Here is a 27,896-nt window from a genome sequence, read left to right as displayed (position 1 = left end):
CTTCTCTGTTTTTTCCTGTTGGGCTGGGACAAACCTGCTTACAGCCTCCTGACATTTTTGAGTGACATAGTCCATCATGTCTTGAACGGACTTGGTTCCGAGTTCTGTGTCCCAATGTGTATCCCATAGAAATTTATTCATTTCCTCATAGTTTCCCTTTCGGTACGCCATCCCTTTGGTTCCCAGTTCTTTTTTGGGGGTGATAATTCCCAGCTCAACCAGGTACTCAAAGCTCAAAACACTATGATCACTCATTCCCAAGGGGGCTTCCAACTCAACTTCCCTTATATCCGACTCATTTAGGGTAAATATCAGATCAAGCAAGGCTGGTTCATCCCCTCCTCTCATTCTTGTCGGTCCCTTGACGTGTTGACTTAGAAAGTTTCTTGTTGCCACATCCAGCAGCTTAGCTCTCCATGTGTCTGGGCCACCATGTGGGTCTCTGTTCCCCCAATCTATCTTCCCATGGTTGAAGTCTCCCATGATTAGTAGCCTGGATCCGTTCCTGCTAGCCACAGAAGCTGCTCTCTCTATTATATTGATGGTGGCCAAATTGTTTCTATCATATTCCTGTCTGGGTTTTCTGTCATTTGTTGGGGGGTTATATATGACTACTATTATAATTTTCTGTCCTCCAGTTGCTATGGTGCCTGATATGTAGTCACTGAAAACTTAACAGTTCTGAATTACCATCTCTTCGAAACTCCAACCTTCTCTTAGTAGCAGAGCTACACCACCTCCTCCTCTCCCTTCTCTCTCTTTCCTCACTACATAGTAGCCCTGTGGAAACACTGCGTTTGTTATGATTTTCGTTAACTTTGTTTCTGTGAGTGCTATTATGTCTGGGTTTTCTTCTAGTGCCCATTCTCCAAGTTCACTTGTTTTATTTGTAATCCCGTCTATGTTAGTGTACATCGCCTTGAAGCTCACTTTCTTCTGTTCATTTTCATGTCCCTTTCTTGGCAAGCATTCTGCTGGTGTGGGAAGCTGTTACGTGGGTGAGAGGATCTGTGAGGTGGTTTGCAGGGTCTCAGAGGATTTTGGGGTGGGGGTTGGGGGGTTTAAGGGAAGGGGGGGACAGGTAGGGTGTGGGTTAAGGAGGTAGGGGGGACATGGAGGATACGCAGTGAGGGGGGAGGAGGGCGTGTGTGTGTGTAATATGTAACAAGTAATGAAAGTAAACCCAATAAGAGTCAAGCCAGCATATATTTATGGAGTTTACGAATACAAATGTGTTGCTGCTGATAGTAAGGCAGTGTATAATGTCTGTGACTCGGCGGAAGTGCTGCCCGTCAAGCTGCTTCTGTTTAAGATTCCTACTTTTGTCATATTTTTTTAGCGTGAAAAATCTGTTAATAAATACGGACTGTTGGTCGTCGTTTCCAAAAAGAACTAGTTCAGGGCCTCGGCGCTGAGAGGCGGGTCAAGTTACACGTGGACGACTGCGAGGTTGTCACTTGTAAAGGAGAAATACGGTGACTTGTTCAGAATGGAAGGAGGATGTAGTGAGCCTTTTCCATTTCTAAAGTGTCGCGATTTTTTAGCCTAGAGGCTCAACCTTCTAGCGGACTTTGGATAATGTGAATTTATGTATTTTTTGTATCTGTTTTCGTCTACGAACTAACTTTTGTACTGAATGATAATGTTAACAGTCAAAGGTATTCAACGTATCTGAGTTAACAAATTTCATAAATCTAAATAGCAGGAGAACATAAAGGCTTTATTTCTCTCATATACCAATTTATTTCAATGAAAAGCACACTAACATTAGAATCTAAAAATGGCTATAACGTGACGCAACTCTCACCATCAAAGATAAAATTTAAGTCATTGCATATAGTTGTGAATGACGTGTTTTAATACTTTAATACGGAAACTGCGTCGGAAGGCTCCCACGTTAGCATGTAAACAGACTACAGCCCGTCTGGGTGTAGGGAAGAAGCACCCTTGCTACCCGTCAGGCCTCGGCGCTCAAGATTCATAAATTTGAAAGTCTTACGTGAACCTTCATTCCTTGCGGCTACCTTGCGGTGATTTCGGGGCTTAGCGTCCCCACGGCCCGGGGACGCTAAGCAAATGTATATCAGGTCTCCTCCTCGACCAGGAGGTCTGGTCGAGGAGGAGGCTCTCATCCTTCTTTAAGTAAAAAAATATCGTAAGAAGAAAACCTTTCGTTTGTGTTTTGATTAATGTAAAGAAATCGTAATGCAGAATAATTTTGATGCTATTATGCCGGTATTGTAAATTTCATGTGGTCACTCTTGGGAAAATATGTTCCGATTCACTACCATGAGAAATATAAGCAGTTTACTGATATAAAAAGTCGACTGAGCCGTGTTGGTATGTATAACGCTGGGAGCTGGTACTGACTGAGCCGTGTTGGTATGTATAACGCTGCGAGCTGGTACTGACTGAGCCGTGTTGGTATGTATAACGCTGGGAGCTGGTACTGACTGAGCCGTGTTGGTATGTATAACGCTGCGAGCTGGTACTGACTGAGCCGTGTTGGTATGTATAACGCTGCGAGCTGGTACTGACTGAGCCGTGTTGGTATGTATAACGCTGCGAGCTGGTACTGACTGAGCCGTGTTGGAATGTATAACGCTGGGAGCTGGTACTGACTGAGCCGTGTTGGTATGCATAACGCTGGGAGCTGGTACTGACTGAGCCGTGTTGGTATGTATAACGCTGCGAGCTGGTACTGACTGAGCCGTGTTGGTATGTATAACGCTGCGAGCTGGTACTGACTGAGCCGTGTTGGTATGTATAACGCTGCGAGCTGGTACTGACTGAGCCGTGTTGGTATGTATAACGCTGCGAGCTGGTACTGACTGAGCCGTGTTGGTATGTATAACGCTGCGAGCTGGTACTGACTGAGCCGTGTTGGTATGTATAACGCTGCGAGCTGGTACTGACTGAGCCGTGTTGGTATGTATAACGCTGCGAGCTGGTACTGACTGAGCCGTGTTGGTATGTATAACGCTGCGAGCTGGTACTGACTGAGCCGTGTTGGTATGTATAACGCTGCGAGCTGGTACTGACTGAGCCGTGTTGGTATGTATAACGCTGCGAGCTGGTACTGACTGAGCCGTGTTGGTATGTATAACGCTGCGAGCTGGTACTGACTGAGCCGTGTTGGTATGTATAACGCTGCGAGCTGGTACTGACTGAGCCGTGTTGGTATGTATAACGCTGCGAGCTGGTACTGACTGAGCCGTGTTGGTATGTATAACGCTGCGAGCTGGTACTCATTACGACTGCTCCAGTCAGGGTCAAATGAGATGGTTTGCTTCGGTGCCGGGCAAACATGGCGAGCCTCTCATTGGTGTGTTGCTAATAGGCAATATACAAAATGTTTCATGTGCTTTTCCTGCAGTTTTTCCATATAGGCAGAGACGTTGCACCGTGGACCAAACGTCTTGGCACATCTCATTAGGAGAGAAGTAAAGTGCGGTAAATTACAGCTTCGACATCTCAAGCTGCCGAGACATATCTGTATCAAAGTCTTGGAGAATGATATGTTATATAAGCTCCAGTATCTGGCGATTATTATCCAGGTTCTTGTTACTTATCTCTGGTTGACTTGCTGCATCGCACACGAACATTGCGTTGAAGGTACTGATAAAAAAGATGAAGTTGCAACAGCGGACACCACCTGCATACCTTCCCTGGCCTCTGAATGCCACACACCGGACACCACCTGCATACCTTCCCTGGCCTATGAATGCCACACACCGGACACCACCTGCATACCTTCCCTGGCCTCTGAATGCCACACACCGGACACCACCTGCATACCTTCCCTGGCCTCTGAATGCCACACACCGGACACCACCTGCATACCTTCCCTGGCCTCTGAATGCCACACACCGGACACCACCTGCATACCTTCCCTGGTCTATGAATGCCACACACCGGACACCACCTGCATACCTTCCCTGGCCTCTGAATGCCACACACCGGACACCACCTGCATACCTTCCCTGGCCTCTGAATGCCACACACCGGACACCACCTGCATGCCTTCCCTGGCCTCTGAATGCCACACACCGGACACCACCTGCATACCTTCCCTGGCCTCTGAATGCCACACACCGGACACCACCTGCATACCTTCCCTGGCCTCTGAATGCCACACACCGGACACCACCTGCATGCCTTCCCTGGCCTCTGAATGCCACACACCGGACACCACCTGCATGCCTTCCCTGGCCTCTGAATGCCACACACCGGACACCACCTGCATACCTTCCCTGGCCTCTGAATGCCACACACCGGACACCACCTGCATGCCTTCCCTGGCCTCTGAATGCCACACACCGGACACCACCTGCATGCCTTCCCTGGCCTCTGAATGCCACACACCGGACACCACCTGCATGCCTTCCCTGGCCTCTGAATGCCACACACCGGACACCACCTGCATGCCTTCCCTGGCCTCTGAATGCCACACACCGGACACCACCTGCATGCCTTCCCTGGCCTCTGAATGCCACACACCGGACACCACCTGCATGCCTTCCCTGGCCTCTGAATGCCACACACCGGACACCACCTGCATGCCTTCCCTGGCCTCTGAATGCCACACACCGGACACCACCTGCATGCCTTCCCTGGCCTCTGAATGCCACACACCGGACACCACCTGCATGCCTTCCCTGGCCTCTGAATGCCACACACCGGACACCACCTGCATGCCTTCCCTGGCCTCTGAATGCCACACACCGGACACCACCTGCATGCCTTCCCTGGCCTCTGAATGCCACACACCGGACACCACCTGCATGCCTTCCCTGGCCTCTGAATGCCACACACCGGACACCACCTGCATGCCTTCCCTGGCCTCTGAATGCCACACACCGGACACCACCTGCATGCCTTCCCTGGCCTCTGAATGCCACACACCGGACACCACCTGCTTGCCTTCCCTGGCCTCTGAATGCCACACACCGGACACCACCTGCATGCCTTCCCTGGCCTCTGAATGCCACACACCGGACACCACCTGCATGCCTTCCCTGGCCTCTGAATGCCACACACCGGACACCACCTGCATGCCTTCCCTGGCCTCTGAATGCCACACACCGGACACCACCTGCATGCCTTCCCTGGCCTCTGAATGCCACACACCGGACACCACCTGCATGCCTTCCCTGGCCTCTGAATGCCACACACCGGACACCACCTGCATGCCTTCCCTGGCCTCTGAATGCCACACACCGGACACCACCTGCATGCCTTCCCTGGCCTCTGAATGCCACACACCGGACACCACCTGCATGCCTTCCCTGGCCTCTGAATGCCACACACCGGACACCACCTGCATGCCTTCCCTGGCCTCTGAATGCCACACACCGGACACCACCTGCATACCTTCCCTGGCCTCTGAATGCCACACACCGGACACCACCTGCATACCTTCCCTGGCCTCTGAATGCCACACACCGGACACCACCTGCATGCCTTCCCTGGCCTCTGAATGCCACACACCGGACACCACCTGCATGCCTTCCCTGGCCTCTGAATGCCACACACCGGACACCACCTGCATACCTTCCCTGGCCTCTGAATGCCACACACCGGACACCACCTGCATGCCTTCCCTGGCCTCTGAATGCCACACACCGGACACCACCTGCATGCCTTCCCTGGCCTCTGAATGCCACACACCGGACACCACCTGCATGCCTTCCCTGGCCTCTGAATGCCACACACCGGACACCACCTGCATGCCTTCCCTGGCCTCTGAATGCCACACACCGGACACCACCTGCATGCCTTCCCTGGCCTCTGAATGCCACACACCGGACACCACCTGCATGCCTTCCCTGGCCTCTGAATGCCACACACCGGACACCACCTGCATGCCTTCCCTGGCCTCTGAATGCCACACACCGGACACCACCTGCATACCTTCCCTGGCCTCTGAATGCCACACACCGGACACCACCTGCATGCCTTCCCTGGCCTCTGAATGCCACACACCGGACACCACCTGCATGCCTTCCCTGGCCTCTGAATGCCACACACCGGACACCACCTGCATACCTTCCCTGGCCTCTGAATGCCACACACCGGACACCACCTGCATGCCTTCCCTGGCCTCTGAATGCCACACACCGGACACCACCTGCATGCCTTCCCTGGCCTCTGAATGCCACACACCGGACACCACCTGCATGCCTTCCCTGGCCTCTGAATGCCACACATCGCACTTGCCACTCCAGGTCCGCCATGATTCAACACTCTTCGTAGGTGTGGTGTGAAATGTGTATATTAGTGGTAACTATATTTACAGCAAAAATTACAAATAACAATCATATATTTCCAGTTGACTATAAGAGCAATAGGGTGTAACTTGCTAGCGACCTTCTAAGGGTCTTCCACTCATGATCAAAGAAATGTCACTTGTTCTCATATACATTTGTTTGATGTGCAGCAAAATATAACATTTTTATGACGGCTGGTGCGTGTTCATGAGAGAATTGCAGGAGTTCTGAATGGTTACAATGTATTATGAATAACGTGGAAGTGCTTCACTAACTTCTTCGTTCAGCATCTCTCTCTCTCTCGCACACTTTCCTCCCTCTCTCTCTCGCACACTTTCCTCCCTCTCTCTCTCGCACACTTTCCTCTCTCTCTCTCTCTCGCACACTTTCCTCCCTATCTCTCTCGCACACTTTCCTCCCTATCTCTCTCGCACACTTTCCTCTCTCTCTCTCTCTCGCACACTTTCCTCCCTATCTCTCTCGCACACTTTCCTCCCTCTCTCTCTCGCACACTTTCCTCCCTATCTCTCTCGCACACTTTCCTCCCTCTCTCTCTCGCACACTTTCCTCCCCCTCTCTCTCGCACACTTTCCTCCCTATCTCTCTCGCACACTTTCCTCCCTCTCTCTCTCGCACACTTTCCTCCCTATCTCTCTCGCACACTTTCCTCCCTCTCTCTCTCGCACACTTTCCTCCCCCTCTCTCTCGCACACTTTCCTCCCTCTCTCTCTCGCACACTTTCCTCCCTCTCTCTCTCGCACACTTTCCTCCCTCTCTCTCTCGCACACATTCCTCTCTCTCTCTCTCTCTCTCTCTCTCTCTCTCTCTCTCTCTCTCTCTCTCTCTCTCTCTCTCTCTCTCTCTCTCTCTCTCTCTCTCTCTCTCTCTCTCTCTTTCCTCTCTCTCTCTCTCTCTCTCTCTCTCTCTCTCTCTCTCTCTCTCTCTCTCTCTCTCTCTCTCTCTCTCTCTCTCTCTCTCTAAAACCCAAAAAACCCTCTCAGGGTTTTGAAATGCTCAAAATATTAGCAGATTTATTTTAATGCTGACAAATGTAAGGTTTTGTGGCTTGGTAATGATGAGAGTGTTACAATATACGAGCTAGATGGTGTTGAGATTGCAAAGTCTGATTATGAAAGGGATCTGGGAATTATGATTAGTAAGAACTTAAAACAAAACGATCAATGCATGAATGTTTATAACAAGGCAAATAGGACACTGCGATTTATTAATCGAACCTTACTAATAAGACACCTGGTGGTGTTCTTCAGCTATATATTCCTTTGGTTAAGCCCCATTTAGATTATGCAGGTCAATTTTGGTCGCCCTAGTATAGAATGAATAACTTGAACGTGTTCAGCGTAGAATTACAAAGTTAATTCTCAAAATTAGAAACCTGTTATATGAAGAAAGATTAAGAAAGCTTAAATTGCGTTCACTGGAAAGGCGAAGAGTTAGGGGTGACATGAAAGAAGTTTACAAGTAGATGAATGGACATGACAAAGGAAATATTAATAGGGTATTAAAAGTATCAACACAAGACAAAACACAAAACAATGGGCATAAATTAGATACGTTTAGATTTAGGGTCATGACATGGGGTCTTTCCCTCATGTCAAGACGCTCCTCGTCAGCTTGGCATAATCTGCATGCACTGACATGTCTGAGGTCACTCCTTCGGGTAGGCTGTTCACATAAAAAAGGAACATCAATTGTCCCAGGATAGAGCCTTCTAGGACCTTACTTGTTAGATTCCACCAGCTAGATACCACCTGTCTCTGTGTGTGTACTCACCTAATTGTATTCACTTAGTTGTGCTTGCGGAAGTTGAGCTCTGTTCTTTCGGCCCGCCTCTCAACTGTTACTAAATACTAACTTTTTTCACACACACACACACACACACACACACACACACACACACACACACACACACACACACACACACACACACACACACACACACACATCCCTACCCCCAGGAAGCAGCCCGTAACAGCTGTATAACTCCCAGGTACCTACTTACTGCTAGGTAACGGAGGCATCAGGGTGAAAGAAACTCTGCCCATTTGTTTCCCCGCCGGTGTCGTAATATAGCCCCGGTTCATAAGCCTACGTATCCAGCGTGCTGTCCACTCTGCCACCGGCGCCTTACCACCAGCATGCGCGTGTGTGTACTTCCCTAATTGTGTTTGCGGGGGTTGAACTCTGGCTCTTTGGTCCCGCCACTCAACCGTCAATCAACTGGTGTACAGATTCCTGAGCCTACTGGGCTCTATCATATCTACACTTGAAACTGTGTATGGAGTCAGCCTCCACCACATCACTTCCTAATGCATTCCATTTGTCAACCACTCTGACACTAAAAAAGTTCTTTCTAATATCTCTGTGGCTCATTTGGGCACTCAGTTTCCACCTGTGTCCCCTAGTGCGTGTGCCCCTTGTGTTAAATAGTAAATAAATAATCTACCCTATCAATTTCTTTGAGAATCTTGAATGTGGTGATCATGTCCCCCCTAACCCTTCTGTCTTCCAGCGAAGTGAGGTTTAATTCCCGTAGTCTCTCCTCGTAGCTCATACCTCTCAGCTCGGGTACTAGTCTGGTGGCAAACCTTTGAACCTTTTCCAGTTTAGTCTTATCCTTGACTAGATATGGACTCCATGCTGGGGCTGCATACTCCAGGATTGGCCTGACATATGTGGTATACAAAGTTCTGAATGATTCTTTACACAAGTTTCTGAATGTCGTTCGTATGCTGGCCAGCCTGGCATATGCCGCTGATGTTATCCGCTTGATATGTGCTGCAGGAGACAGGTCTGGCGTGATATCAACCCCCAAGTCTTTTTCCTTCTCTGACTCCTGAAGAATTTCCTCTCCCAGATGATACCTTGTATCTGGCCTCCTGCTCCCTGCACCTATCTTCATTACATTACATTTGGTTGGGTTAAACTCTAACAACCATTTGTTCGACCATTCCTTCAGCTTGTCTAGGTCTTCTTGAAGCCTCAAACAGTCCTCTTCTATCTTAATCCTTCTCATAATTTTGGCATCGTCCGCAAACATTGAGAGAAATGAATCGATACCCTCCGGGAGATCATTTACACATATCAGAAACAAGATAGGACCGAGTACAGAGCCCTGTGGGACTCCACTGGTGACTTCACGCCAGTCGGAGGTCTCACCCCTCACCGTAACTCTCTGCTTCCTATTGCTTAGGTACTCCCTTATCCACTGGAGCACCTTACCAGCTACACCTGCCTGTCTCTCCAGCTTATGTACCAGCCTCTTATGCGGTACTGTGTCAAAGGCTTTCCGACAATCCAAGAAAATGCAGTCCGCCCAGCCCTCTCTTTCTTGCTTAATCTTTGTCACCTGGTTGTAGAATTCTATTATGCCTCTAAGGCAAGATTTACCCTCCCTGAACCCATGTTGGCGATTTGTCACGAAGTCCCTTCTCTCCAGATGTGATACCAGGTTTTTTATCACGATCTTCTCCATCACCTTGTGTGTGCGTGTGTACGCGTGTGTACGCGTGTGTGCTTTTAAAAATATTGTTATCTTCTTTATTAGAACACGTATAATGATAGTAAAAACAATTATATATTGACATGCTTCACGTTTACTCGTGTTCTGCACCTGGCAATACGTTCTATTATAAAGTTAGCTGATGATCGTGTCAATGCTGTAATAATATACGTCTGTTTAGGACGGCAAATGTTCTACGTCTCTCCTGGTGTTAATCTATATAACATGTGTGCTTCTTTATCCGACAGGTACGCCGCCCTGCTCATTATAAATCTTGACGTCCTCCTCAATGGCTGCAGTGATCGTCGATCGAACAAGACGGCAAGACGGAGAAGCAGCGTTCTTCCACAGTGTGATAGTCGACAAAGACATAGTACTCTTTGAGGCCGGACCCACTACCATCCTGGACATAACTGGGAAGAGATGGAGGGACCTTAAGTAGTTTGTATTGTCGATTATTGGGCATGAAGAAACGACAAAAATCAAGAAAAATGACTCGAGTGGTGTGCCAAACTAAATCAGCATACATCCTTGGGCGACATCTGGAAGTTGATCAACAGGACCAAAGGAAAATTGCCTCCTGCTTCGCCCCATCATGTTCATCCAGAGCAAGAAGCAGAAAGATTAGCAAATCTATTTGCTTAAAGAGCCAGTTCAAGTCAACTTCTTCAAGCAACTCTGACTCACCAACGAAGACTTCAAGCAGCAAGATGGAAAAAAATAGACGATGCTTTAGCTTTACCAGACGAACTAGTCCAACCTTTTAATCTGAAAGAATTCAGAAGTGCTACAAAGAAAACTAAAAACACAGCTCCAGGCGAGGACAAAATCACTTACAACATGCTGGCCAAGCTAGGAGAAAAGGGTGAAGAAGTCTTCTTGAATCCCATCAACAGAGTATGGGTGACAAGAACCCGACCACTCTCTTGGAACAGTGCAATTATAGTTCCCATTCCAAAACCTAAAGACCCAGGAAATCCAAGACCCATTTTATTCTCAAGCTGTCAGGCCAAAACTGCGAAAAGAATGGCTTTTAGTAGAATAGACAGGAAAGCCAATCCACTGCATCAAAATGTTTGCTTACAGAAAAGGTGTTGGAACCACAGAATGCCTTACCTCCCTCCTGGATCAAATCAATAACAAACCTGGAATTCAAATTTTTTTAAACATAGAAAAAGCCTTCGAGTTAGCCAGTACTCCAGCTACATTGTGCTGTCAGGCAGAAAAGAAAATGAAAGGACACACTCTTGCTTTTGCCAAAGGAAGCCTGATTAACCGAGAAGTTAAAGTAAAATTCCAAGGAAAAACATCCTCCTCAAAGGGGCTGGAAAATGGGACTCCGCAGGGAGGCATACTAAGCCCCTTCCTCTTCAACTGTCTCATGGAACAATTCATGAAGCTCAAGCTACCAAAAGCCAAACTGCTTAACTATGCAGACGACTTTGTGGTCATCATCAATGGCAAAGGTGCAAGGAACCATGCACAAAAATGCCTTGACATCATCAGCAGGGAGGCGGAACGCATAGCAGTGAAAATAAACAGCAATAAACCCAAATCAATGGCCATTAAAATGAGAACTCAAGACATCTGACTCGTAATACAAGGACAAGATATTGAATGGGTTACCCGTTTTCAATACCTTTGAGTGATTCTAGACAGCCAGTTGAAATTCAATCAAGAAAGTTAAGAACATAAGGACAGTTACAAAGGTAACTGCAGAAAGCCTATTGGCCCATACGAGGCAGCTCCTATTTATAATCACTCAATCCCACTCATATACATGTCCAACCCACGTTTGAAACAATAGAGGGACCCCACCTCCATCCCGTTACACGGTAATTGGTTCCTCAAATCAACAACCCTGTTGCCGTACCAGTATTTACCCAAGTCTTTCCTAAATCTAAACTTTCCTAAAGTTATTATCATCGTAATGTTGTAAAGCCAGAAACTCAGCTTTGCGCTCTGACCAGTCTTAGAGAGGGTGCATCTCTACCAGTACTCAAAATGTACTACGTTCAAGCAGTTAGGTCACTCATCGACTTTGCTGCCCCTGCTCTTACATCCCTCAGTGATAACCAATGGGAGAAACTGGAAGTATCTCAAAATGATGCCCTGAGAACAATGCTTTGAGCACCTATGTGAACGCGTTGAGAGAATCTAAGAATAGAAACCAACTTACCAGCCTTAGAAAACAGGATCAAACAAAGAATAGCCACCATAACATCAAAACTTGTTGGGACCACTGCTAGACTGTCGATCAAAGACAGCATACACAGATCGCTTCACAGAAACCTTCAATATAGAACAAGTGCATGGACCGATAATCTGGTGAAGAATCTAGAGAAAGTGGACTTGAAATGTACTATTAAAAACAAAGGGGAAGATCGACCTTATCATCACTTTCGGCAGCCTACTCCATAGGAAGAGTAGTCTAAAGATACTCATTGAAGAATTAAGTTAAAAATTCAGCATGTGACTCGCAGAGACTCAAAGCAGTCTTAGAACAACAAATGGAAATCATCTCAAGACCTACAACCACTCACATCTTCACAGATCAGTTGATCAAGAAAGAGGTTCTGCTGGGGCAGCAGTTTACACTACCAACCTAGGAGTTTACTGGAGCATGAATAGTGGGTGCTCATCATTGCAAACAGAATTATATGCCCTGAAGAAGGCCATAAATTATACAACTGAGAATAATTTACATGTCATCATTCATACCCACTCTAAATCTTCGCTCCAGGCATTGTTATCCAGCCAGCACAGAGATTATATACAACTAATCACAGAAATCCTGCATATAGGAAAAGAAGGCTACAATCTAGGGCTGTCAATTACGCTAAATTGGATACCAAGTCACATTAGCATAGATGGTAATGAAAAGGCAGACTCGCTAGCAAAAACCGCCACTGCTCTACCGTTGTACAAGTTCAAATATCTCAAAGTTTTTCACAGATTAAGGAGCAAATCAAGAAGAAAATACTCCCAACTTTCAAAAGTTGCCACAGAGCCAAATTAGCAGAAGGAAGATCCACTGTGATGTGGTACAAACAAATCACTGGGTACTACTGTTTCAAGCCTGACAAAAAGATATGTAGTTGCCATACGCAGACTCAGACTTCGTTACAAGTGCTGCGGAGAGGTAATAAACCAAATGGTTAAAAAGTGTCATCTGTGGAACAGATGCAGAGGCGCCACTATTACATTACTGACTGGAAAGTGAAACAACTGAAGCCCTGCGCACCAAACTCAACATTCATCCAACGACAGCAGCTGCATTAGATTCACCTTCCACAGTCACTACAATGATTAGAAAAGCAGTTGAAGAATGGGAAACACTATTAAACATGCTGCATCTACATCCGCCACAAAGATAATGTTATTAAAACAAGATTAAAACCAGTGCGCTAAAACAGAAGCGAGAAAGAAACAGGAGAAAAGGAGGAAACCCCACCTCCATTTAAAACTTTGACCCAAATATCACTGCAACAAATTTATCGCGAATATCAAAACATAATTACGTGTCTATAGCCCATACTATATGGACACTTCGTGTGAGTAGCTAAATCTAAAACAACAACGACGTCGATTATAGCACTCTCCAGCTATAACAGAACTAGGGAACACATGCACTTCTGCCACTGCTGCCCTCATTGTGGGATTGGAACGTAGACAAAAATGATCCACTGGATAGAGGTAAGGTTCCGAGAAAGAGACCTACTTAAGGACCAAGGTATTAGAATTACTATCAGCACATACAACGGTGGCACCAATTTACGGCGCAGGACCCCAACTACCCTTCAGCAGTAGTGAGGCCCTACAAGACCTCTTCAACCCGACCAAACTGGCAGCCCTAGACACGGCGAACTTAATCCTGACTCCACCGAGACAATATCTGCCCGCCAGCATGATCCTCGTTCAAAAAATTTCCCTAATCTCAAACGACTCATCCGGCGAGAACGTTAACATGAATGCAATGAACACGGCGCTGACGGTTGTCTCAGGAAAAAACATCGGACAAGACGAACATCGACGATCCTCATTGAAAAATATCAACACAAGAGGAGGCCACCTACACGACGACTAACAGCTTCAGATGCTATGGAGTAGCCTGTACGCCACAGCAGATCACCAAGCATCGATTCTTCACCTTAGGGCAGTGCTACAATACTCGCATAACCAAGAAGTGTACCCTGCAAGGCGTGAAATGCAGCATCTGTGTAAATGATCACAATTTCTAGGATTGTCGGGTCGACCATTAACGCTGTCTTCTATGCAATGGAGACCACACAGCTCTCTCTCCAGAGTGCCCCATACGACAGGAAGACATCGCCAAGATGGCAGAAGAGAGACAAGCCCCAACGACATACAACATACAGGTAGGAGTTTCCCCTGCTCTCCCTACTAGCGGTGCTGCAGATGTAATGGCCACACACCAGCCAAACTACTGAGCAAATCGTTCCCACCTCTCTAGCTAGTCGATGATTCAACCGCAGACGCACACCCAAGCAGGTGACCAATCACATACCCAGGAACGGCCACCCCACCAACCATGCAAACCAGCCTGCTTCCAGCCCTAGAAAGAAACTTTGTCGAAAGAATCGCCGGCGCCAACAACCCCACATCTCGTCTTGCAGCAGGGTTAAGCCCTGGCACTATTCCCTTCGACTCCAGAGCTTCCACTCCGCGCATATTCTTCAGCTATACCCACTCCCTGCTCGCCCCATGGGGATCTTGTCCTGTATATTGAACAAGAAGAAGAACGCCCGACAAGTCTCGCAAGGAGCTCAACCAAGGTAAGAGATGGTGATCAGTTCGCTTGTAGATAATATAAATTGTAGCCCTCAGTTGACTCACTCAATTGTTGACTGGAATGGAGCGTTTGGTATTTTGTTATTGCATATTACTCAAATAGTATTATATTAATATTATATTAATATTACTCAAACAGCATTACTTGTTACTTAATTGGTTTTGATCAATTTTCCGGTTCATAGAGAAATATTATTTTCTCTGGTGATTTGTATATTGACGTGTTCACTTCCATTAATGATGCGAGTGTGGAAAGTAACTTGTTTGACCTGTGCGAAGGATGCATCCTCCCTTAAACACACAAACCTTTCTGTTTGCATATTTTTGCTGGGCGTTCTTAATCATTTGGGAGCGTCATGCTTGGGCGTTGGTGCCCCCTTGCCTTGCCAGCCTAATTACCCTCTGTGTATAGCTCACACTTCTTATGTTGTCAGGTATTTGTAGCAAAGAAAATGGTAAATTTAGTACAGTGATGGTATGTGGGTAGGAGGCTAGCAGGGAGGGAGGGAGAGGGAGGGAGTGGAGGGGGAAGGGTGGGAGGGAGAGAAAGGGGGGGGAAGGGAGGGAGGGAATTATCAGGGGAAAGCGCCAAGCCATTGCGACTATATAGCACTGAAAAAGGGGTCAGGATAAGGATTTGGGATGGGACGGGGGAAAGGAATGATGCCCAACCACTTGGACGGTTGGGGATTTGAACGCTGACCTGCACGAAGCCAGACCGTCGCTCTACCGTCCAACCCAAGTGGTCGAAGAGAGATAGAGAGAGAGAGGGAGAGGGAGAGGGTGGGGAGAGGAAGAGAAAACTAGACATAATGAGAGTACTGGTGTAGGAGGATACATAATATAATTAAGCTACACAGTACCAGGTCAGTCAAGAGGTGGGACCGGGCAGTTTACCAATCCTACCCACAAATAATAAAGGATAGATACGCACTATTAAATAAGCTCTCAGACATGTGTGGTTAATAACATATCGTTGAGATACTAAACATAAACGCCTAGAGCACTAAGGACTCGCAGTATACACACACACATATAAAGTGTATCTTCAGTGTGAGCTTCTCGTGAGCACGTGGAACACGCTCAAGTGGTAGATAATTAATGAATGCCACCTTCATACAGTGATCTACCAACCACTTGCGCTGGACGGTAGAGAGACGGTTTCGTTTCATGCAGGTCGGCGTTCAATCCCCAACCGTCCAAGTGGTTGGGCACCATTCCTTTCCCCCCGTCCCATCCCAAATCCTTATCCTGACCCCTTCCCAGTGCTATATAGTCGTAATGATTTGGCGCTTTCTCCCGATAGTTCTCTTCCCTTCCATGCAATGATTCAAATGTAGATATGAAAAAACGTTTCCGACAATTTTATATAGAACAATTACACATCAGTTAAGATGCAGTTTAGTGGTTGTTCTCAAGATCTTGAACATACCTCCTATAGCGCATTTATTGCAGGTCTTCAAGTTATTCCCTTGACGGCGTATTAACTCGCCAATTAATGTTATTTCTCACACCAAAAGAGGCTGCTTAGCCTGGTCTACACAAACATCGTCTCGAACTATTAATACCTTGACCAGACCACAAACTAGAAAGTGAAATGACGACGTTTCGGTCCGTCCTGGACCATTCTGAAGTCGATTGTGGACCATAAGAAGGTGTCAATACCTTCTTATCAAGAATGAGTAATAAACAGGCGATGAGTCACAATAACGTGGCTAAAGTATGAAGCACAATCGACTTGAGAATGGTCCAGGACGGACCGAAACGTCGTCGTCCCTTCACCTTCTAGTGTGTGGTCTGGTCAACAATGAGTAATAAAGATATACTGTTATTCTGAGCATCAGTAGATTTACGTATAGTAGATTGGGCAAGTTTTCATATCTCACGTAAGGGTGTCGTACAGGGACATGTGGTCATATATCTAATTCTTGAACTGATGACGTTTTTGCATTATTCTAGGCATCTCATAACAAGTCTGAAGGAGCTAATGACAGTTACATTAAATAATGTAGTGTTGGTGAGCATGACACTGTTCTTGCTGGCAGAGTTTACACACAAGTGCTCATAAGTGGGAGAGCTTTCTCTTGTAGTCGGCTGTTACACGTACCGGAAGCCCAGCTTGAGCCTGGTAATTACTGTGACGAAGCAACACGAGTGTTCTTCCGAATGAGGCCATTCCCTCAACACAGTTCACACAGTTCTCCTGATGGTCTAAGTGGTTTGGCACACTTCCTTCCCGCCGTCCTATCGCAGTTCCAATCTTCTTCTCGTAAACCTTCCAAGAGATAATGGCTTGGCGCTTTCTCCTTAACGTTATCAATCGCCATATAATGCGACTCGACCCTCACAACGTTGCCAGGGTGTTGCATATGTTGTTATAATGTCTATTGTCACACTCTTCAATAATGCATGAACACGTTATTTCACTTACGTGACTCTCCCAGGCACCCATTAGCATCATCTGGGCCCCCTCCCTCAATCTCAATAACCATATATATATATCCTGACGTGTTAGTGCCGCGAGGCGGATAATGGGCACATGTCGTAAAAATCCTGCATTAGCAGGCGTGATAGATCATGGTGTACCTACCACTTTTAAAATGTCGGGAACCCTTCATGGTATGTGAGGCTTGCTGAACGGGATACTTGAGGCTGAAACAGACGGGTCGGATGCTGTGTGTGTGTTGTTAAGGTGAAAAGTTATGAGCAGCAGGCCGGTAATTAGTATATAAAGTAAGCCAATGTCACACGTCATTTCCTGTAGGAAAATAGCATCGGTTTTTTTTATTTAAAGGTTTAAGCTTATTGTATGTGTTAAGGAGCGCTTCTGAAACCATTATTATTATAATTAGTTTGTTAGGCTCTGGCACGGAAAATTAGTATAGGTAAACCTGATGTGGATTATGTATTGGATTACAAGCTATATAAAATTACCTCTTGTGATGGTAATTTTTTTTCTTAAAAGAGCAGTTTCGGGTTATGGGTAATTGTGTGCCAGCTCCAGCAGGGCATCTCACCTGTGTCCAGTAGCATGTAAACAACTGTTGTTCTGTGACTGTTGACTTGTTCCCTACTCTTCTGCAGCCTTGACCTGGGGGGGGGGGGGGGCGGGGCTGACAGCTGAGTGGACAGCGCTTCATATTCGTAGTCCTGAGGTTCCGGGTCCGATCTCCGGTGGAGGCGGGAACAAAATAGGCAGGTTCTCTCTCACCCTGTTGCTTCTGTTACCTGGCAGTAAATAGGTACCTGGGAGTTAGACAGCTGCTACAAGCTGCTTCCTTGACGGGGGGGGGGTAACAAAAAGGAGGTCAGGTCGAGGACCGGGCCGCGGGGACGCTAAGCTCCGAAATCATCTGGAGATAATCTCAAGATAAGTAGATGGCCTATCATTATCCATGCCCTTTTCTCCCATTCTTCCGTATCAATTCATATCTAATTCTCATTCCTTATTTACTTCTTTCACAAACCTCTCGAATTTCTGTGACTTCAATTTATATTTGGGATTAAGGTTTTTTTTATTATTTATATTTTTACATGCAAGCATGCGATTTAAATTACAATAAAAACATAAAATTATAAACATAACAGAACAAAACAAGAAACCGCCGGCCAGAAGGACCGACAGAACAACAAGTACCAAAACTGGAAAGGGTACAAGAAATGCAGAATAAACACACAAAAGGTTACAAAATAGAGAACAAAACAGAAAACAATCACAAACAAGCATGCAATGCAAGCAAAACAAGAACATAGCAACAAGTTAAAACATTTTAGCATTATGAAACAAAACAGAAGCGCCGGCCTGAAGGACCGACAACAAAGCACAACAGTATGAACAAAATGAAATATAATAAAAAATACAATAAAATAGCACACCACACAACCAGCCAATAACAAACAAAAAAATAGAAAAAAAGATACAAATAAAAGACAAACACAACACGTAAGTGTAAAATAAAACACATAGGGCACGGGAATAACACAACATTAATACATGAAGACTAACACACACACCAAACCACCCGCCTCGCCACAAATAAAGGGAGAGTCACGGGCACAAACTACCGAAAGGCAAACAAACAGCCAGAAGGGCACACAGCACAAAATTAAGCACAAAAGTAGAAAATCATCAGACATACTTGCCCGGAAAAACGTCCCAAGGGAATCGTACATGGAACGCCTCCCATCGTAACCACTGCCAAGCGCCCTGACCATCCACCGGGGACGCCATATCATCCGGGACATTGGCAACAAACACCCTCAAACAGGGCACCCAAATGGTATCACTCCTGATCCGAGTGACCGGCACACGCTCCCACACCAATGGAACTGCCCCACCCTGAAAGTCCAGCGCCTCCTCGCAGATCGGTAACAGAGCAATCCGCGCCCAGTGACCCAACGGCATCAGACTCCGGTAACACAGTCCCCAAGTCCCCAACGGACATCCTCAGAGGAGGGAGCCGGACAGAAGGCACCACCACAGGGGCACCAGCGTCCACGGGCACACCACCGGACGACCGCCGGGATACCGAACTGTGCACATCCTTCCGCAAGGTCACCACCAGGCCACGCCCAACCCCTTCATCCCCACCATCCCTGGCAGTGGAGGCCACCACGCCCCACCGCGGAGAGGCCCCCGGTGGAGAAGAAACATCAGGCACACCCGAGACACAGGCACCAACGTCAGCAGGCACATGGACTTCCGCCACCACTAACTGCGGAGCCAGCGACGCATCCGGAACCACTCCATCCACACCCGAAGACCCACAGTCACTAAATTCCCCAACATCAGCCCAGGCAGACGACGAACGCCGGGAACGTTTGGGCACCGGCCTGAGATCGTCAGAGCCGGAAGCTGACCCAGAAACACGGTCCCCACTAGCCGGACGAACTGACGCCCGCCGCAGAACAGCAGCAGCCTCGACCACAGGGGGAACTGGACCACACACATCAGGGGCCCCCACAGCCACCCCAGCACCCAGCACAGCCGGGACCCGAGGCGAGGATGCAGGGCCAGGCACAGCAGCTGAAGTCGGGTGTGCACACGGCGATGCCTCACAGGGAGCAACAGGAAGGTCCACGGGAGCAACAGCGACAGGAGCAGGAGTAGCATCCGACGGCACTGCAACATCCGGAGGAGGGTCGATGACAACCGGGGGAACGTCGGGCGACGCAGGGGGAGCCTTAGCGACGAACGGGACGCTCACCTCCTCACCCCCGGAGTCCTCGTCCAGAGGGAGCGGCGGGAAATCCTCTTCCCGGAACAAGTTGACTTGAGCAACCGGGGCCGCATCGCACCCGGCAGCCTGATGCCCCAACAGGCCACACCAGAAACAGGTACGAGGCTGCCGGGCATAGTATACCCGGACGTAGTACCCCAGAAGCTGGACCGAAGATGGAATATCCGACCGCAGTCGCATCCCCAAGGTGCGAACGTTCGTCCGCCTACCTGCATACCTCCCAGAGGAGAGCGTGTTGACCCGCACACTGATGACCGCTCCAAACTGCTGAAAGTAACGCCGGAGAACGTCCTCGGGAAACTCCAGGTGCGCCCCATGCACACTGACATACGTCAGTGCACCTCTACGGTCCGAGATGGATACAGAGCTGGCACCACCCGGCAGCGACAACGAACGTCCCTCGTAACGACGGAGAAAATCACGGTACTCCTCCTCCGTCACGAACTTGATGACAACCTGGTGGGCAGTTACAAGCTCAATACCGTAAACGGCCATCACAGGGACACGGAGCATGTCGCACATGACCATTTCAATAGCCGCATATCCAGCACGACCAGTGAACTCCAGGCCCACGGAGTTCACGCGCTTAACAGGAGGAAGGGGACCACCCATGGCAAGCTCGCCACGTCAACACGCAGCCAGCAACAACAGCAGGGGGGGGGGGGGGAGCAGAGACGCCCACACCCCCTGGTGACGAAGACAGCGAACACCCCAAACTACCAGCGGCCAGACGACACGTCTGTACCCCACGGCAGGTGGACTCCCTTGGGATTAAGGTGGTGTTTTTCCCTGCTGAGGCCAAGACGTCTCGTACTTGTCTCATCACTGAACAACTGTCAAGGGTTGCCATGTCAGGTGTCTATCACACGCTTTTAAAGCCAGTCTCCATATCAACATCTTAGATCCTGGTATGCCTAAGATAACGTGTTTTCCTCTTATTAATACTGTTCTGATATATCCTTACTCTCCAAGTCTAGACCTTCAACGAGTGTCTAATGATAAATTGAGAAATTTGGATGGAGCGCCGGTTTGAGTGGTTTTCCATATGACGTTTGAAACCCAAATGAGCCCTGAGCACTTGATACACCCACCAATGAGAGCCCCCGAGATGCAAGTCTGCCTTGTTTTGATTGGTGCTTTTAATGTTGACATATCTGTGCCATGTATGTCCTAACTTCTGATGGCTGTGATATGTCGTTATGAATATATAAGTAGATAGTGAACCAAGGAAACACTATTTTAGACGTAAAATAATACATTTCGTAAATTTTTTATGCATGGTAATATTAAATCTTTTGCTAAATTGAATTTATCCCTAGAAGTTATGCATAGAGGAATAGGGCTGCTATACGACGTTCAGAGGAACTGTGATGAACTAAATATTTCAAGTAGCTTCCTTGCATTACTTTCTAATTTTCCATTACTGCGAACTTGGGACCATTAATTATAGATGTCTAGTTTAACGTTGGCATTTAAATTGACAAACTAATGGAGAATAATAAAAATGGTGTTCAAACAGATGTTTTTTTTAACTTGAATAAAAATAAGAGCAATTACTTTTATGGTACACTGTAGCTTTTTTGGTTTGTAAAAAATATTATGCTCATAGCAGCTTAAGTTAAGATTTGTAACAACACAGATCTTTACTCAGCCTCTTAATACTTGGAAGGCACTTGAACAATTTCTCGCACTAAATGTTTAATGTTGGGAGGTGAGGAAGTAATGTTTGTGTTTGGTAGATATGTGTAGCACGTGAGGTGGGTAAAGTGGACCAGCAGCCCTCCCATCAATAATGGAGTGTAACGAGGGCGGGAGTTTATGTATCTCCATTATTTTTTGTCTACCTTGATACTGTAAAAACGAGTTACGAACCGGAGAAAATTGGATGCCAAGCAGCAGACAGTTTTGCTAATGCTCTCTGCTGTGGTGATTATCAAGTACTGCTGGCGTCAGCAAGCTGTGTGTTGACAGTGATTGTGATGTACGAGACGTGTGTGAGGCTGGTTATAAACTCATTTAAATGTACGCTGCTTTGTCGACAATTTAAAGCAATATCGTCGTTATATTAAGTGCTGGATTATCCACTTAAAAATTAGTTATTCTTGCCTGAATAAACTAAGAAGAATTATTTCGAGGCATTTTTGGTTTTCAGGTCAACTGTTCATTATTCGTTGCTTAACATGTGTGGATTTTGGCCTGGGGGGGGGGGGGGTGTCCTCTGCAGCTGTAGTTGGAACCAGCTAAGCTGACTGCAACTGTATTTGGAATAATTTAAGCTCAATTCTGCAGCTGTGGTTGGAACAAGCTAAGCTTGATTGGAGCAAGCTATGTTGACCCTAGGTGGAGTGTAGCTCTTGGGCTAACACAGTGCCACGAGAAGTGTAACTCTTGGGTTTTGGCTCTCAAGATGCTACTTATTTTGCGTTTTATCACTCTAAGTAATCAATGACATTTTTTAATTTTGTCTTACCCGAGAGAATCCCGTAGTGGTTTTGACTATTTACGTTTTTTTTAGTGAGGTGTAATTTGTTTAACCTTTGATCGTTTCCTCCCTATTTCGTCCCTCGTCCCTATTTCTCGGCCGACCCTAAGACTTTGTGGTTTGCTATCCGCCTTTGACGTCATTCCCTTGTCATGCCTTCCTGTCTCAGTTCATTCAGTCTGTCCCAGATCTGAATCACGATCTTCCTCTGCTCGGCTCATCGTGTACTTAATTAAATATTTGCCAATTATCCCGTCGTTTTTCATGTTCAGATCACTGTCTCAACAAACTCAGCCATCCATCTGTCTTTTCATGTCTATCTCGTCGTCACAGTTTTTCATCTGAGTCATAATTTCATGTCAGCTATTTAATCCCCTATAAGTCTGTTTCTTATCAGATTCACTGTCTTTATCAACATTTGCTGCTCATGTGAAAATGATTTCTGTTTACATGAGTCTTTATCTCTTAATCGGATTCACGTTATTATCAGTGTTAACTTAATCCGAACCACTTCCTCTTAATAGGTTGAATTAGTTAAATTTTATCCGGCGTAATTTTCTTCTCACCAACTCCCAAATCGCGTCCGTGTTTTTAACGTCCTTATCCGTCTGTCTCGCGTTGATCTGTCACTCTTGTACGCTTCACCTGTCTTATCTCCCTCGTAAACTACTTATCATGCCGTCCATCCGACTAATCCTGTCATCCATTTATCTAACCCTTATTTGTAACATTAACTTGCATCTCTTATCGAGTTCTCCATCGACTTATCCGATCAACCAATCGGCCTTTCTCAATTCGAACTCTCCCCTTCACTGTTCTGTGTTCGATTCCTCTTCATTTCAAGCCCACTTACTATGATATCTTGCACATCCTGATCATGGTATCCGGCTGCCCATATATCCGGCTGGTCAAACAGTGAGTGAGAGGTTGTGTTGCCGGTACTCTCTCCAGCCTGTTCCTGTCATCCAATCTTAGTCTAATCATACTTGTCTAGTCTTTCTCTCTTGCTCTCTCTTTATGAGTCTTTGTGTTTGTCTGTGTCTTTGTACTCACCTATTTGTGCTTGCGGGGGTTGAGCTTTAGCTCTTTGGTCCCACCTCTCAACTGTCAATCAACTGGTGTACAGATTCCTGAGCCTACTGGGCTCTATCATATCTACATTTAAAACTGTGTATGGAGTCAGCCTCCACCACATCACTGCCTAATGCATTCCATCCGTTAACTACTGACACTGAAAAAGTTCCTTCTAACGTCTCTGTGGCTCATGTGGGTACTCAGTTTCCACCTGTGTCCCCTTGTTCGCTTCCCACCAGTGTTGAATAGTTTGTCCTTGTTTACCCGGTTGATTCCCCTGAGGATTTTGTAGGTTGTGATCATGTCTCCCCTTACTCTTCTGTCTTCCATTGTCGTAAGGTGTATTTCCCGCAGCCTTTCCTCGTAACTCATGCCTCTTAGTTCTGGGACTAGTCTAGTGGCATACCTTTGGACTTTTTCCAGCTTCGTCTTGTGCTTGACAAGATACGGGCTCCATGCTGGGGCTGCATACTCCAGGATTGGTCTTACATATGTGGTGTACAAGATTCCGAATGATTCCTTACACAGGTTCCTGAATGCTGTTCTGATGTTAGCCAGCCTCGCATATGCCGCAGATGTTATTCTTTTTATGTGGGCTTCAGGAGACAGGTTTGGTGTGATATCAACTCCTAGATCTTTCTCTCTGTCCGTTTCATTAAGTACTTCATCTCCTATTCTGTATCCTGTGTCTGGCCTCCTGTTTCCACTGCCTAGTTTCATTACTTTGCATTTACTCGGGTTGAAGTTCAACAGCCATTTGTTGGACCATTCACTCAGTCTGTCTAGGTCATCTTGTAGCCTCCTACTATCGTCCTCAGTTTCAATCCTCCTCATAATTTTTGCATCATCGGCAAACATTGAGAGAAACGATTCTATACCCTCTGGGAGATCATTTACATATATCAGAAACAGTATAGGTCCAAGTACTGACCCCTGCGGGACTCCACTCGTAACGTCTCGCCAATCTGAGACCTCACCCCTCACACTGACTCGTTGTCTCCTGTTGCTTAGGTATTCCTGTATCCAATGGAGTACCTTCCCTTTCACTCCAGCCTGCATCTCCAGCTTTTTTACTAGCCTCTTGTGTGGCACTGTATCAAAGGCTTTCTGACAATCCAAAAGTAAGCAGTCTGCCCACCCTTCTCTTTCTTACCTTATTTTTGTTTGTGTGCTTGTGTTTTTGTGTGCCTGTGTGTCTGTGTCTGTCTTTGTGTGTGTATTTTGTGGTTATCCGTAGTCACCTTTTATCATTCCTTCTGATATATTAATTCTCCTTCCCGCACTGTTACTCTCTACTTCCATTTGCTCCTTCCTCCCATTCATTCCTCTCCTCCTCTTCCCTCCGACACCGAGTAAGATTCGTGTGTGTACTAACTAGAAGGCTCCAAACCCAAATTTCGTAATATTTTTATCTCTGACGGATATTTCATACTTATTACGTGTATCAGTATTATATATCAGGACATTAGTCAAGCGTCACCCCCACTCAGGTGTGGTGGCTTGCAGGTGTGTCTTTATCTATGTTGATGTTTCATTGTTGTGTTGTGTGGGGGCGCTGTCGTGCACTTTGATCACGGTGTTCGGTGCTTCCCCGGCTCTATTGTTAGGTCCTGGCGGTCATGTTCCCCTCGTGAGCAAGTTTATGTTTGTGCCTCTAGTAGTGCCACCGCTTATATATTATATAATATATATATATATATATATATATATATATATATATATATATATATATATATATATATATATATATATATATATATATATATATATATTATATATATATATAATTATATATATAATTATATATATATATATATATATATATATATATATATATATATATATATATATATATATATTATATAATATAGCATAGTAGAACTCTGTTTAGTGTTTGCAGGTTATAGTTGTGTGTGTGTAAACTAAAGTCTTTGAAAAATTAATAAATAAATAAATATATATATATATATATATATATATATAACTGAAAACTCACACCCCAGAAGTGACTCGAACCCATACTCCCACAACTGGTATGTACAGGGACGCCTTAATCCGCTTGACCATCACGACCGGACATAAGGAAGTGATAGCCGAGGCTATATGAACCACTTCCCCGCCGGCACTCGGATGGTAATCTTGGGCATAGCATTTTATCAAATCTCCTCATTCTTTGGGGCACACGTGAGGAACACAAATGCAAACAAGCCTGAATGGTCCCCAGGACTATATACAACTGAAAACTCACACCCCAGAAGTGACTCGAACCCATACTCCCACAACTGGTATGTACAGGGACGCCTTAATCCGCTTGACCATCACGACCGGACATAAGGAAGTGATAGCCGAGGCTATATGAACCACTTCCCCGCCGGCACTCGGATGGTAATCTTGGGCATAGCATTTTATCAAATCTCCTCATTCTTTGGGGCACACGTGAGGAACACAAATGCAAACAAGCCTGAATGGTCCCCAGGACTATATACAACTGAAAACTCACACCCCAGAAGTGACTCGAACCCATACTCCCACAACTGTATGTGGGAGCGCCTTAATCAAGCGGATTAAGGCGTCCCTGTACATACCAGTTGTGGGAGTATGGGTTCGAGTCACTTCTGGGGTGTGAGTTTTCAGTTGTATATAGTCCTGGGGACCATTCAGGCTTGTTTGCATTTGTGTTCCTCACGTGTGCCCCAAAGAATGAGGAGATTTGATAAAATGCTATGCCCAAGATTACCATCCGAGTGCCGGCGGGGAAGTGGTTCATATAGCCTCGGCTATCACTTCCTTATGTCCGGTCGTGATGGTCAAGCGGATTAAGGCGTCCCTGTACATACCAGTTGTGGGAGTATGGGTTCGAGTCACTTCTGGGGTGTGAGTTTTCAGTTGTATATAGTCCTGGGGACCATTCAGGCTTGTTTGCATTTGTGTTCCTCACGTGTGCCCCAAAGAATGAGGAGATTTGATAAAATGCTATGCCCAAGATTACCATCCGAGTGCCGGCGGGGAAGTGGTTCATATAGCCTCGGCTATCACTTCCTTATGTCCGGTCGTGATGGTCAAGCGGATTAAGGCGTCCCTGTACATACCAGTTGTGGGAGTATGGGTTCGAGTCACTTCTGGGGTGTGAGTTTTCAGTTGTATATAGTCCTGGGGACCATTCAGGCTTGTTTGCATTTGTGTTCCTCACGTGTGCCCCAAAGAATGAGGAGATTTGATAAAATGCTATGCCCAAGATTACCATCCGAGTGCCGGCGGGGAAGTGGTTCATATAGCCTCGGCTATCACTTCCTTATGTCCGGTCGTGATGGTCAAGCGGATTAAGGCGTCCCTGTACATACCAGTTGTGGGAGTATGGGTTCGAGTCACTTCTGGGGTGTGAGTTTTCAGTTGTATATAGTCCTGGGGACCATTCAGGCTTGTTTGCATTTGTGTTCCTCACGTGTGCCCCAAAGAATGAGGAGATTTGATAAAATGCTATGCCCAAGATTACCATCCGAGTGCCGGCGGGGAAGTGGTTCATATAGCCTCGGCTATCACTTCCTTATGTCCGGTCGTGATGGTCAAGCGGATTAAGGCGTCCCTGTACATACCAGTTGTGGGAGTATGGGTTCGAGTCACTTCTGGGGTGTGAGTTTTCAGTTGTATATAGTCCTGGGGACCATTCAGGCTTGTTTGCATATATATATATATATATATATATATATATATATATTTTAGTATATTTTGGTAGCAGTCTTTCCTGTAGACATATATTATTAAATATGACCGAAAAATTAAGATTAATAATTCTAACACGAATTTTCTCAATCTTTCGTACATTTCTTTTCACTGTTAGAGGTAAATCAAAAATCAATTCTCCAAAATTCATTTTTATTTCTAGTCTGACGCGACACGAGCGCGTTTTGTAAAACTTATTACATTTTCAAAGACTTTAGTTTACAAATACACAACTGAATAGAACTTACGCATCTCCGATTTTATATCTACATTTTAGTGAGGTGGATGGGGTGAAGTGGCATTAATAGGGTATTAATTTCATCAACACAAGACAGAACAAGAGGTGGCATTAATAGGGTATTAATTTCATCAACACAAGACAGAACACGAAACAATGGGTATTGAATAAAAGTGTTTGTAGAAAGCCAATTGGTCCATATTTCTTGATGCTTCTATATTGGAGCGGAGTCTTGTGGAGGGTAGAATATAGTTGTGCATTAATTGGCTGTTGATTGCTGGTGTTGACTTCTTGATGTGTAGTGCCTCACAAACGTCAAGCCGCCTGCTATTGCTGTATCTATCGATGATTTCTGTGTTGTTTACTAGGATTTCTCTGGCGATGGTTTGGTTGTGGGAAGAGATTATATGTTCCTTAATGGAGCCTTGTTGCTTATGCATCGTTAAACGCCTAGAAAGAGATGTTGTTGTCTTGCCTATATACTGTTTTTTTTTGAGCTTACAGTCCCCAAGAGGGCATTTGAAGGCATAGACGACGTTAG

This window comes from Procambarus clarkii, chromosome 65, assembly GCF_040958095.1.
Source record: "Procambarus clarkii isolate CNS0578487 chromosome 65, FALCON_Pclarkii_2.0, whole genome shotgun sequence".
Taxonomy (NCBI): Eukaryota; Metazoa; Arthropoda; class Malacostraca; order Decapoda; family Cambaridae; genus Procambarus; species Procambarus clarkii.
This window is presented reverse-complemented; position numbering follows the sequence as displayed.